At 39.9% G+C, this 12,896-nt stretch overlaps 1 protein-coding gene across 2 annotated transcripts in view; it reads right to left on the reverse strand.

Annotated features, from left to right (window-relative positions):
- Nucleotides 1–12,896, reverse strand: part of PDE6H (phosphodiesterase 6H) — a 186,692-nt gene that overhangs the window by 75,570 nt on the left and 98,226 nt on the right. The gene's annotated exons all lie outside the window — the stretch shown is intronic.

The following is a 12,896-nucleotide window of genomic DNA, read 5'->3' on the forward strand; positions in this document are numbered from 1 at the left end:
TTAGCTGTACAATAGGGACGTTTCAGTTATAGTAACAACAGGTAGCAGGGAGGCCATCAGACTGACTGTAGGTCATGGCCAGGAGAGGGAGGAGAAGGAGAAGGACAGGAGACTGGCAATAAACCAAGAAGTCTCAATGTTAAGGGAAGAGTAGCCACAAAGAAAAATAGTCTGCCGCAAAAGGGAAGAGGCTCATCATGGACAAACTATTTCACAATGCGTTTGGAACCAGCCCTATTTATTTATTTTACCTTTCTGAAAGTATCTGGTTTTCTAAGCAAAGAAAAATAAAACAGGGAGTGGGATGTATCTGACCCATGCTCCTAATTACAGTACTTTTACATTTCTAGAGCCTAGAAAAAGGAAGAACTTATTAAAAACCTGTTTTGAGTTTTGAACCTTTGGAGAAAAAGTACTCTAGAAATCAAACAAACGAATTTTAAAATTCTACCCCTGTAAATTTGAAGGGGAGTCCCCACCCTTCAAATCATTTCCACGATAGCCCAGTGTCTCCCTCTTTTCTTTCCATTCTGTCATTGTTTCCATGGGCTTGACAGTGAAACCCCTGAGTTACACCAGGAGTGAAGGTAAGGAGGGGACAGTGAAGGGCGAAGGAGTTAAGTTACTTTTATAGGTTATGAAAAGTGTGGAATCCAAACTTGAATGCTTCATTATCCAAACAGTTAGTTACACTAGTCTTTTTTTTAATTGAAGAACAATTGACATAAAATACTGTATTAGTTTTGGGTATATGGCATAATGATTTGATCTTTATATACATTATGGTCACTGCAAGAAGTCTAGTTATCATTTGTCACCATAAAGAGTTATTACAATATTATTAACTGCATTCCCTGTGCTGTACCTTACATCCCATGTCTTACTTATTTTATAACTGAAAGACTGTACCTCGTAATCTCCTTCACCTACCTTGTCTCCCAATCTACTCCATCCTTTATATGTAGATAAGTGAAATTGAATGGTATTTGTTTTTCTGTCTATTTCACTTATGTAATTAATAGTCATTAGGTCCAACCATGGTGTTGTAAATGGCAATATTTCTTTCTTTTTCATGGCTGAGTAATATTCCATTTTATATATATCACATCTTCTTTATGCATTTACCTACCAATGGACACTTGGGTTGCTTCCATATCATGGCTATTGCAAATAATGCTGCAGTGAATATAGGGGTTCATTTGTCTTTTCAAATTAGTGTTTTGGTTTTCTTCGGATTAATACCTAAAAGTGGAATTGCTAGATTGTACGGTAGTTCTATTTTTAATTTTTTGAGGAACCTCCATACTGTTTTCCTTAGTGACCACACCAATTCACATTCCCACTGACAGTGCAAGAGCATTCTTTTTTCTCCAAATCCTCATCCACATCCACTTGTTATTTTGGTTCCACTAAGTCTTAATAGCAGGATACAATTTCTACATTAGGCCCACTGGTCTTAATATGGGAACATATGGTGTTAGCCGAGGCTTGAGGAAGAAAAAATAGAAAAGATCTGACATAATTCTAGCAGTGGTGATGTAAGAACTTTGAAATTAAAAAACATGTTGTGTTAGAGGTTATGTTTCCCAAGAAGAAGACTCTGAGACTAAATTTCCTTGCAGGAAGTTTATTGGAGAGTACCCTAGAGACCTGTGGGGAAATGAGGAATGTAGGATTGGGCAGAAGGAAAAGTTGGGCTATGACACAGTCACAACAAGGGCTCAGATTAACTCATGGGCGTATTTAGTGCTGGGATGTACTTGCAGAGTTGTCTAAAACTGGAGAATGTGGCCAGGCCTTTATACCCTCACAGTGATCGTTTGATGCAGGCCACACACAGGAAAGGTGTGTGATCACAGGAAAGGCAGCTCACCTTAGCAGAGGGAAATCTCTGTGTTGGAGGTCGGTGAGTGGGATTCAGCTAAGAGCTGAATCGATACAACCAGCAGCTGGGGGGTCATGGTCTGAATGTTTGTGTGTCCCCAAAATGCATTTATTAAATCATAATGCCTAATATGATGTTATTAGGGGGGTCTTTGAGAAGTGATTAGGTCAGGACAGTGAAGCCCTCATGAACGGGATGAGTGTTTTATAAAAGAGACTCCAGAGAGATTCTTTCCTTTTCTCCCATGTGAAAATACAATTAGAAGTCTGCAACCCAGAAAAGGGGCCTCACGCGACCATGATGGCTCCCTGATCTTGAACTTACAGTCTACAGAACTGTGAGAAATAAATTTCACTTGTTTATAAGTCACTCAGTCTGTGATATTTTATTATGGCATCCCAAACAGACTAAGACATAGGTGAAGAGTGTGTCTGATCTAAAGAAGTTGGGGGTGATCTATGTGGCTCACCATAGTATCTACTGTAGCAAATGGAACAGTGTTTTCTTTCAGATTACCGTAATCACTGAACCAATGCAATGCAAAAGAATGGATTTATTTATCAAATAAAATACGCAGTACCTTCACTGAATCAGGGTTGGGGCAGAACATATGACCATGTTGTCTTCACTAAAAGGATTAGAGTAGGCTTCCAGCGGCAGTACAACATGACCACTCACTCATTCATCCCTTCATCAAATATTGATTGAGTACCTCTACCATGAGATGAAGATGGACCAGAAAACAGATGAGACACCCAAAGCATAATGTTAACTTCACCTCTTCCCATCCTCACCATCTGGTTCCCCAGATGGGTTACAGGACAAACACAAAGTTCACTGGGAATTTGAGAAGTGGTCTGAATTTCTAATATACTTAGTAGATATTCAAATATTTTGATGATGGTGGTCATAATGCATATCAACAAAGAGAAAGTGAAAACTCGAACAGTAATTAGCGACTGTGCAAAAATTGATGTTAGGCTTAACTCTAAATTGTGACCGTGATGCTTATTTGTACCAACTAAATTTTGTGCACCCAATCATATTTCTTGCTACATATCTTTTCCTTTTTTATCCAAAGTTGATAGTACCTTATCTTGCTATCTCCACTTCCTGCCGCTCACTTCCTCACATCAACCTTCTTGCTAATAATTACCACCCAGTAGTCCATCCTTTATTGCTTTCCTACAAACTCATGGCCTCTGTCTTTACTCCTTCCTCTATCTTCACCTCATCTTAGGGTGTTGCTCCAGGTCACTGGATGGGGCAGAGATTGAATCAGGTTGAGTTATAGTATCAAGGCTGAGTACAAAGGAGTGTGGTCAGGGAAGGAAGTATCTGGAGGGAAGTGGTATACACTGAACAGTATATCGAAAGTTTTGGCCCTGTCCTGAAATCTCTACACTCTACATCAGGATCATAAGAATCTCACTGCTCTCAAAGGGCACTCCCCCACACTTTGGCAAATATACCACAGAAAGAGTAACCCTCACTCCACCACACTTTGGCAAATATGCCACAGAATGAAGGTAGGAAATAATTACTTGTGATCTAATTCCTTAGACCTGCAGCCTCTCTTGGACTGACTCATTCTGTTCACTCCACATGCTTCTTTCCTTTCACACCACAAATGATATGCCAGGGCTGGAGATGGAAGAAGCTAGTCAGTCAATAAAGGGAAATATTAGGTGTTCACAGCAGGCAGGTAGTTTGTGGTAAGGTACGTATTTACATGACTGTGAAATGCAAGAACGGTAGTGGCCAATAATGTGATGTTGATCTGTAAGGTGAGGGCCAAGGGTCAAAGAACCACTGCTCCCTTGGGGTCAGCTCGTGTTTGGGAAAGAATGGTAGCCAGTGAGGTTAAGGCTGGATATAATTATGGAAGCCACACCAAGTGTTAAAATGGCAATTTACTTAGGGCTACAGTTTTAGAACTGTCATCAGCTTATGACCTTCTAGTTCTCCTTCCACCTTCTTATTTTCCAATTTGCTAAATTATAGAATATTCAAGTTCATCAGGGTTTCCTGAAGGAGAAATTCACCATTTTCCAATCTGTGTGATTTTAAGTATATATCAGTATCTTAGCATAACAATTTCTGAAAAGCTCAAGTCACGAAACACAATTTCCACATAGTTCTCAAATGTCTGTTTTTAAGCACAATGTTTTCAATTTCCAGTAAGAGATAGACATTTTAAGAATAAACTTAAAAGGACTTTGTCGCTAGATGACTAATGAGTCAATGAGGAAAGCTGTGATAACCATCAAGCAGGATCTTAAAAGAGATGCATTTGGAATAGGCCATATATCAGTTACAGTTATTAGTCACCAAAAACAACAGAACCCAAACCACAGCAAAGGCTGTTGTGTTTGTGGAGCTAATATTAATTTCTCACGCACTTCTAAGAATTCTTGACCGCGATTCTGTAAAGGACACATCCCTTAAATAAACAGATATTAAGAAATCCACCAAGATAAAAGATTTCATCTTTTTCTCCCTCTAGAGAGATCAAGCCTCTAAGGTCGGAGAGAAGTGGCCATAGTTGTAGGAAAGAGAAAAAATTTTAAGTGAATGGGAAACCTAAGGAAAAAGTCACTTCTCTAAGCAACTATCTTTTCCATCTGTTATTTCTCTGCTCTGCACTTAAGAGACTATTATGAGGTTTCATTTATTTAAGGCATCTCGTCTTTTACAATCTGTCATAGTAAAATGATTGTCCATAAGAGGAGAAAGGTATGGAGTACTGTTCATCACAAAGAGGACTGTCAAAGGATCTGCCTCTTTAGATGTGAAGATTTAGATTTTAAAATAATGGCATCCAGAAAAAAGTGACTCTTAGGATTCCAAATGCCATACATCTCTTCAAAATTGACCCAACGTGTTGAAGCAAATTAACTAACAAACGTAGGAGCACCTGCACTTTCCAGCGTCCATTTATTGTACAACTGGTCTAATTCATACTAATGGAAGGAGCGGGGACAGTGTGGCCCTGCCATTAGGAAAGCTGAAACAGTTCCGACTTCTCCATTAAGTTTAGCACGTCCCCCTGGGAATGTGACTGTCTTATTTTCCCATTCCCATCACTTTCCCACTCCATTAACATGTGAAATTGAGTTAATTTTAACCTTCTATCTCCTCACAAATACATAGCAAAGATAAAATGAAGTGAGGAATGGAAAGCACTCTGAGATGTAAAAACACACACTGATTTTGGCCTGGACCCAGAAACTCCTCTGAACAAGCGCTCTACAAATACACACACACACACACACACACACACACACACACACACACACACACATCCCTGATGCTGAAACACTTCAGCCTCAATGGCTAAGAAAGGGAGAGAGCTGTGCAATCCTCCAACACACAGTTAATCTAATTGATAGACTTGGCTCTGTGAGTTTATGGTCAAGGGTGTGCAGACTGAAATGTCTCCACATTTATTTTCCCAGCCCAGAAGAGCCAAGAATGGAATCTCCTCATCTGTAGGTGCCGCCCGACAGCACAGGCATACGTGGTTCGAATGTACTTCTGTCATGGGCACAGGAGGACATCTGACTTCTCCAAGTCTCAATTTCCTCCACACAAAATAAGGGGATGAAGGAAATGACTGTAAAGGTTCTTTTCAACTCCGACATTTTGGGTTTTGAAAATTGAAGGAAAAGGAGGGCAGAACTGACTAGCTCACGTCCTGGGCGCCAGGCCAGACATTCTACCTCCCCATTGTCTCCTCATAATGAAAATAACTTTGGTTCAGTTAAGGCCAACACAGCCTACATCTCCCACTGGTTTGTAAATCAGCCATTAGACTCAACTCAAAAGCGGCTGATTCTATTTCTGTCTGGCTTTCAGTGCCAAAGCTCAACCCCCAGTTTGTTTGGTTTTAATAAATTTATTCTGTTGTTGCGGACATTGTGTAAAATGGAAAAAACAAGTCTAGACTGGTTTGACTTCAGGAAGTTTGAGCAGGGTCTCTTTATTAAAAATAAACATCCTCCCTCTTTCTTCCTTTTCACTCTTTTCTCACAAATCTGCTCCCCAAAGCCCTCAGAATCTGGGGCTCCACTATCTGATTATTCCCAGATCCTTGAAGAACATTTCAACCCCTTCATGAATAATATCACCAACAATACAAGGAATTCTTTTTTTTTTTTTAACGTTTATTTACTTTTGAGACAGAGAGAAACAGAGCGTGAATAGGGGAGGGGCAGAGAGAGAGGGAGACACAGAATCTGAATCAGGCTCCGGGCTTTGAGCTGTCAGCACAGAGCCCGACGCGGGGCTCGAACTCACGGACTGCGAGATCACAACCTGAGCCGAAGTCGGACGCTTAACCGACTGAGCCACCCAGGCGCCCCAATACAAGGAATTCTTAACAGAAGCTAACAATAATACAATTTGGACACGATAAAAGATGAATTACCTGAACCCTGGTAGGATCTTTTATCTTCCGTGTATAAAAGTTAGCACATGAATCCCAGTGAGGGAGACCCATTTTTATCTGCATCTTGCAGTCTATTTTTTGGCACTCACTGCCCTTCTAGCTTTAATTAAGGATGATGGTCTTCATCACTTCCTGTTCCAACAGGGCACTCAGTTCTACAACGCGAGCCAGGATTGAGATTGCTTTCAGTTCTCTCTCTTCCACCTTTTAGAGAGTTTCCTTTCCTCTCGAATCTGCCTCTTCCTTTTCTCTTCAGAAGATTATGTGAAGTGCTATTAAAATGTAGGGGTTTGTGATTAGTGAAGTTCACAAGGGACTTGCCAAAGAAACCACACTAATAATTATTTCTAGTTCTTCATTTGGAACAAATATCTGGAAGAGCCTGGTGGAAGGTAATGTATCATGACAGTTAGGCACATGGGCTCTGGGGTCAGACAGTCTGATTCTACAACTTGTTAACTGTGTGAACTTCTCCAAGTTTCTTAATTCCTCTGTGTCTCCTACAGCACAAAATGGGAATAATAACAGCACTAACCTTGTAGGTTTATTGTGAAGATCAGATGAAATGCCACAAATTAAGGACTTGGAACATCACTTGGCCAAAGAGTGAGCATCAATTACTATCCCTGAGGAATATCCCAAAGGGAGCAGACGCACACTTCACAAGCTTTCTTTGTTTTTCCTTTTCTCTTCTAGTTTGTACTAAGGTACTAACTATTTCTACACAGAATATCTGCTGCGCCTTCCCTAGTTGGAAGCCTGTCATTAGCCACCAAGGGCCCTACTCAAATGGGTCTCTCCCCTTGGGCCTCTGGGCAACCTGAGTGCATGATACTGGCCTTAACCAATACAGCATTGATCATATCTTGTTGCCACTATTAATTTACTAACTTTCCTTTAAAAGCATATAGCATACACAGAAAATTGAAACATAGTTTAGAGATCTCTGGGATACATCCAAAAACCTGTTTTCTACATTTCTTTCCACCACCATGTCTATGGTAATCTGAAAATGTACGAGCATAGAACAGTGACAAGTCAGAAAGAGAATCCACAGAATTTGTCTTTTTAGTTTAGAAAACTAGCTTGGTTGCCTCCAAGAATATTTGTTAGAACCTCTAGATTTTCTCCTCTTAAAAACTTCAAAACCATATATATACACATATATATATACACACACATATATATACACATATATATACATATATACACATATATACACATATATATACATATATGTATATATATGTGTGTGTATATATATATATATATATATATATATATATACACACACACACCACACACACACACAAGGAAGATCATACAAATTAGCCCCTGCTGAACAAATTAACTTTTTGGAATTTATTTATTTACCTAAAAAGCTTTTGGAAAATTATACATATAAATTAGACATTTTACTGATGGAAAATTAAATCAGGGAGGTGGGAAGAAGTGTTGAAGTATGATATAAGAAAACTCTTTTTTTTTTTTTTTTAGTGAATGGTGTGTGGCACCTGGGTGACTCATTCAGTTAAGCATCAGACTCTTGATTTTGTCTCAGGTCATTATCTCACAGTTCGTGGGTTTGAGCCCTGTGTCAGGCTCTACACTGTCAGCACAGAGCCTGCTTGGGATTTTCTCTCTCCCTCTTTCTCTCTCTGCCCCTCTCCTGCTTGTGTGCACACTTTTTCTCTTTCAAAATGAATAAACTTTAAAAAAAGTTTGTGAATAAGAAAGAAAAAAAGAACAGTGAGGGCAAAAACAAACAAACAAAAAAGATGAAAACCAAAAACCAATAAAGAACCTGGAGCTTTTCCCATGTGAAATGAGGAGACATAAAATGTGGGCCTCCTCCTTTCCAATAGCCACCTAGCTATTAGCTACCTAACGATCTATCTATCTATCTATTTCTCTCTCTTTCTCTGGTTCCCATGTGTAATGGCTCTAAGAATGGCCACAGAAGCTCCAGGAGATAGGTAACATAAACTGTGCAACCAATTCAGATTAATCAACTCAACAGATATTCAAAGGGAGCCTGGAGTGATGGAAACCAAATCTGAGTTTTAGTCTCACCTCCAGCGTTCACTGGTTCTATCTTTGAGCAGGTTAACCTTTCCAAACCCGAAATGGGTGTAACATACATACCTGGAAAGGTTTTTATGAAAATTAGAAATAATGTAGGTGAAATATCTAGAATATAATTGGTACTTAATATATAATAGATATTATTATTCTTATCATTACTATTATTTTAAGAAATCTCTACACCCAATGTGGGGCTCAAAACCATGACTGCGAGATCAAAAGTCATTGGCTCTAGGGGCGCCTGGGTGGCGCAGTCGGTTAAGCGTCCGACTTCAGCCAGGTCACGATCTCACGGTCCATGAGTTCGAGCCCGCGTCAGGCTCTGGGCTGATGGCTCGGAGCCTGGAGCCTGTTTCCGATTCTGTGTCTCCCTCTCTCTCTGCCCCTCCCCCGTTCATGCTCTGTCTCTCTCTGTCCCAAAAATAAATAAAAACGTTGAAAAAAAAATTAAAAAAAAAAAAAAAGTCATTGGCTCTATCCATTGAGGCAACCAGTAGCCCTTATTATCATTATTATTACAAAGTACATAAAGCAATATAAGCAAAACATGGTTATTACTCTCAGAAGGGTTTAAAAGGACTAAACTCAGAAAAAAATCAGAAAAACTTCTTGAAAATATTGGAGAAAAGAGAGAAAAATGCTTAAAGATGTTAAAGGCTGCAAAATTTACCTCCTAACACAAACATACTACAGTGACTGGGCATTTTTATTAGGAAATAGATTTTGCTCGGTTAGTCTCAGGCCAAATAAATACTGTATCAGTGGTGACACATGACATGGGAATTGAGCTGGTCCAAAAGAAACAAGCAGGATTTAAGTAGACAGAGAGGAAAGCATTCTAAAAGAGGGGAGTGGTGTGGGGCAAAGGGACACAGGTGTCTGAGATAATCCTGAGCCTTTAAATTTTTTTTTTCAACGTTTATTTATTTTTGGGACAGAGAGAGACAGAGCATGAACGGGGGAGGGGCAGAGAGAGAGGGAGACACAGAATCGGAAACAGGCTCCAGGCTCCGAGCCATCAGCCCAGAGCCTGACGTGGGGCTCGAACTCATGGACCGCGAGATCGTGACCTGGCTGAAGTCGGACGCTTAACCGACTGCGCCACCCAGGTGCCCCAATCCTGAGCCTTTAAACACCCACTTCCCAGAGCCAGTGGAAGAAACTTCTGACAACATTACTTTATTCAGAGCTATAAAAATATTAATATCTTTAATATTCTCCTATCCTAGGCTCAGAGACCTGCAGCTAATCTCTTGACTTCTTGGTACATTTTCCATGTACAGCCTGGAACTCTACCTTAGGACCCAACATTTAACGTTGTTCCTCTGGTGCTATCTCTTGCTCCCCTTTCCTTGATAGTAATTTGAACTTGGCCCTTACATAGTGTCTTTTTCTGGTCCCTCCAGATGATTACTCAGCCTGATCCCATGAGGCTATTACAGCCCAGATTAATGCCGAGTACTTGGTCCCTAGAGAGGGAATGGAAAAAGACATGGAAAATACAAGATATTTGTAAATTAATTTGACTGAGGCAGAGCATTTGGGAAGATGAGTGGTTAAAAACGTTGGCAAAATCTTTTGCAAATTGTAGAGTTCTTTCCACACTGCCTCTCTCATAAAACACTTTGTGTTTGCCAAATTATATTAGCTGAGCAGGCCCATGGTCCACCAAAGGCTAAGTGACAGACTGAAACTTTGGGTCTGAGGTTAGGTCAGGTCACTGAACTAGGCAGCCAAAGTCAGCATCTCCAGAGTGGGAAGGGCTTTCTCTTGTCTTCTTAAAGGGGAGTATTTATGGCCATATTCATGTTTTTTACAACAAACCCAATCGTAAGCCATCATTTAAAAAGTGATTTAGCAATATTTTTAGTGTGACTTGGTCAAATAACAAATATGTATCGATCGCCTACTCTGAGCAAATCATCCCAATGAACTTGTGTGTTTAAACTCTCTCTCTATAACTCTATTTTGTTGATATTGTGCAATACATTTATTGTTTGGTTTTATTATTATAACTCATGAAGGAGTTAGGAAATAGTAAGCAAAAAAAAAAAAAAAAAAAAGACTCATCTCCTTCCTCCATCCCTGAGTACAAAGCAGCTCATTTTATGGAGGAAGACAGGTGGGAACCCATTTAGGGAAAGGTATATTTTCATTTACTTTGAAACACGTGTTTTCTTTGAATGGGCTCTTGACTCCCAAATTTGCATTTCCAGCTCAGATCAGACACTGAACACCAACCACATGCTCTACATTTCTATCTAGATATCACAAAAACATCTCAATTCGTTCTCATTTCTCCCTAAAACTGTGAACTGCTCCAGATCAGCAACAATTGTATAATCTAGAAACAAAGGCACCGTCTTTGACACACGCCTTTGCCTCTACATTTATTGGTTCAACATTACCTTCTAAGTAACTTCTATGTCCCTCCTCCTTTCCCTCTTTCCAATGGCATCTTATATTAAGCTACCATCACCCAGCACTGAGTTTCTACAATGGTCTTCCAAACAGATCTTCCTGAATTAATTCTTGACCCTTTTCAATCTATTCTCTATACGGCAGCCAGACTCATGTTTTTAAAACAGTATTTTATTATGTCTTCCTTCTCTTTCTTAAACTTCTTCAGTGGTTTTCAATTAGTTTTAAGATTTAAAAGTGTTAGGGGCGCCTGGGTGGCTCAGTCGGTTAAGCGTCCGACTTCGGCTCAGGTCATGATCTCTCGGTTTGTGAGTTCACTCTCGGTTTGTGAGTTCGAGCCCCACGTCAGGCTCTGTGCTGACAGCTCAGAGCCTGGAGCCTGCCTCAGATTCTGTGTCTCCCCATCTCCCTGTCTCTCGGCCCCTCCTCTGCTCATACTCTGTCTCTGTCTCTCAATAATATATAAACATTAAAAAAAATTTTTTTAAATGTTAGACCTTTGGCATTTTCACATGATCCTGCCTAATTCCCAAGACTTATGTCTTTTTTTTCCAGTTTTATTGAGGCGTGACAGACAAATAAAATTTGTATTTATTTAGGCTGTACAATGTGTTTTTTTTTTTAATTTTTTTTTCAACGTTTTTTATTTATTTTTGGGACAGAGAGAGACAGAGCATGAACGGGGGAGGGGCAGAGAGAGAGGGAGACACAGAATCCGAAACAGGCTCCAGGCTCTGAGCCATCAGCCCAGAGCCCGACGCGGGGCTCGAACTCACGGACCGTGAGATCGTGACCTGGCTGAAGTCGGACGCTTAACCGACTGCGCCACCCAGGCGCCTACAATGTGTTTTTAATGTGTGCAAAATAATGACTTAAATATGCATTGTGAAATGATTACCATAGTCAATTAACTCATCCATCCCCTAACATAGCTACATTTGGGTGTGCGTGTGTGCAAGGAGAACACCTAAGATCTTATGCCTTCGGATGCACAAAGCCTCATTCCACCTTACAATGTATATAGTTACTGTAGTTCAGTTTTTCTCTTCCTATGTTTACTGCCCCTTTTATTTATTTATTCTTCAAATTGCAGACCAAACATTCTTATTCAAGAAATTTTTCCTAACCTCTTAAATCAACCTCTAGATCCATTGTCATGTAGTTTCTTAACTTGAAATACTTTTCCTTCATAACATTTATTGAAGTTTATAATTATGCATTTTTCGCGATCGTCTCATTCAATAAGACTGTGTGTTCCACAGGATGGAGATATATCCATCTTGCTCATTTCGCATAGCACCACACTGTGATAAACAAGTGTTGGGAGTAGATGGGGGTGGGCTGGTCCAAGGGAACATTTAAATATAAGTAAGTGAGGGTGCCTGGGGGGGCTCAATAGGTTAAGGGTCCCACTCTTGATTTCGGCTCAGGTCATGGTCTTCACAGGTTGAGCTCTGCGTTGGGCTCTGTGCGGACAGTGCAGAGCCTGCTTGGGATTATCTGTCTCCCTCTCTCTCTGCCCCTCTCCTGCTTATGCTCTCTCTCTCTCACAAAATAAACATTAAAAAAAATTTTAAACAGAATTTTTAAAAAATGAGCTTCACATCTTGCAGTACAGGTACAGGCCCTCCAAGCAATTCCTATAATCTTTCCATTTCTTCTTAGCATTTAGCCCTATCTTATATAAAATTATTTACTTATTTTTATTAGTTCATTATTTGTCTCCTCTGCTGCTAGTACCTACACATGGTATTAGCTTGACAAATGGATGGTGTGAACAATGAATTAAATTGAATGTTACATTAAAACGAAAAATTTTAACGAATCAATTTGAAAGAAATAACTCTTGCCACAAAAATGAATTTGTGCCCCAGGGAAGAAGGAAATTATGTCTATAATTACAAATCAGTATAAATGTGTGAGGGTGGTCAGTGTCTCAGAATAACATGTATGACTGGAAAGTGGAAATGAGTATCTGGAAAGGTAGCTCTGGAGACAGCACTGGGCATAGGAAGTGGCTGTGGGAATTTGCAAACACGTGGATGGAACTGGAGG

Source organism: Puma concolor, chromosome B4, assembly GCF_028749965.1.
Source record: "Puma concolor isolate L17-30 chromosome B4, mPumCon1.1.hap2, whole genome shotgun sequence".
In the NCBI taxonomy this organism is placed as follows: domain Eukaryota; kingdom Metazoa; phylum Chordata; class Mammalia; order Carnivora; family Felidae; genus Puma; species Puma concolor.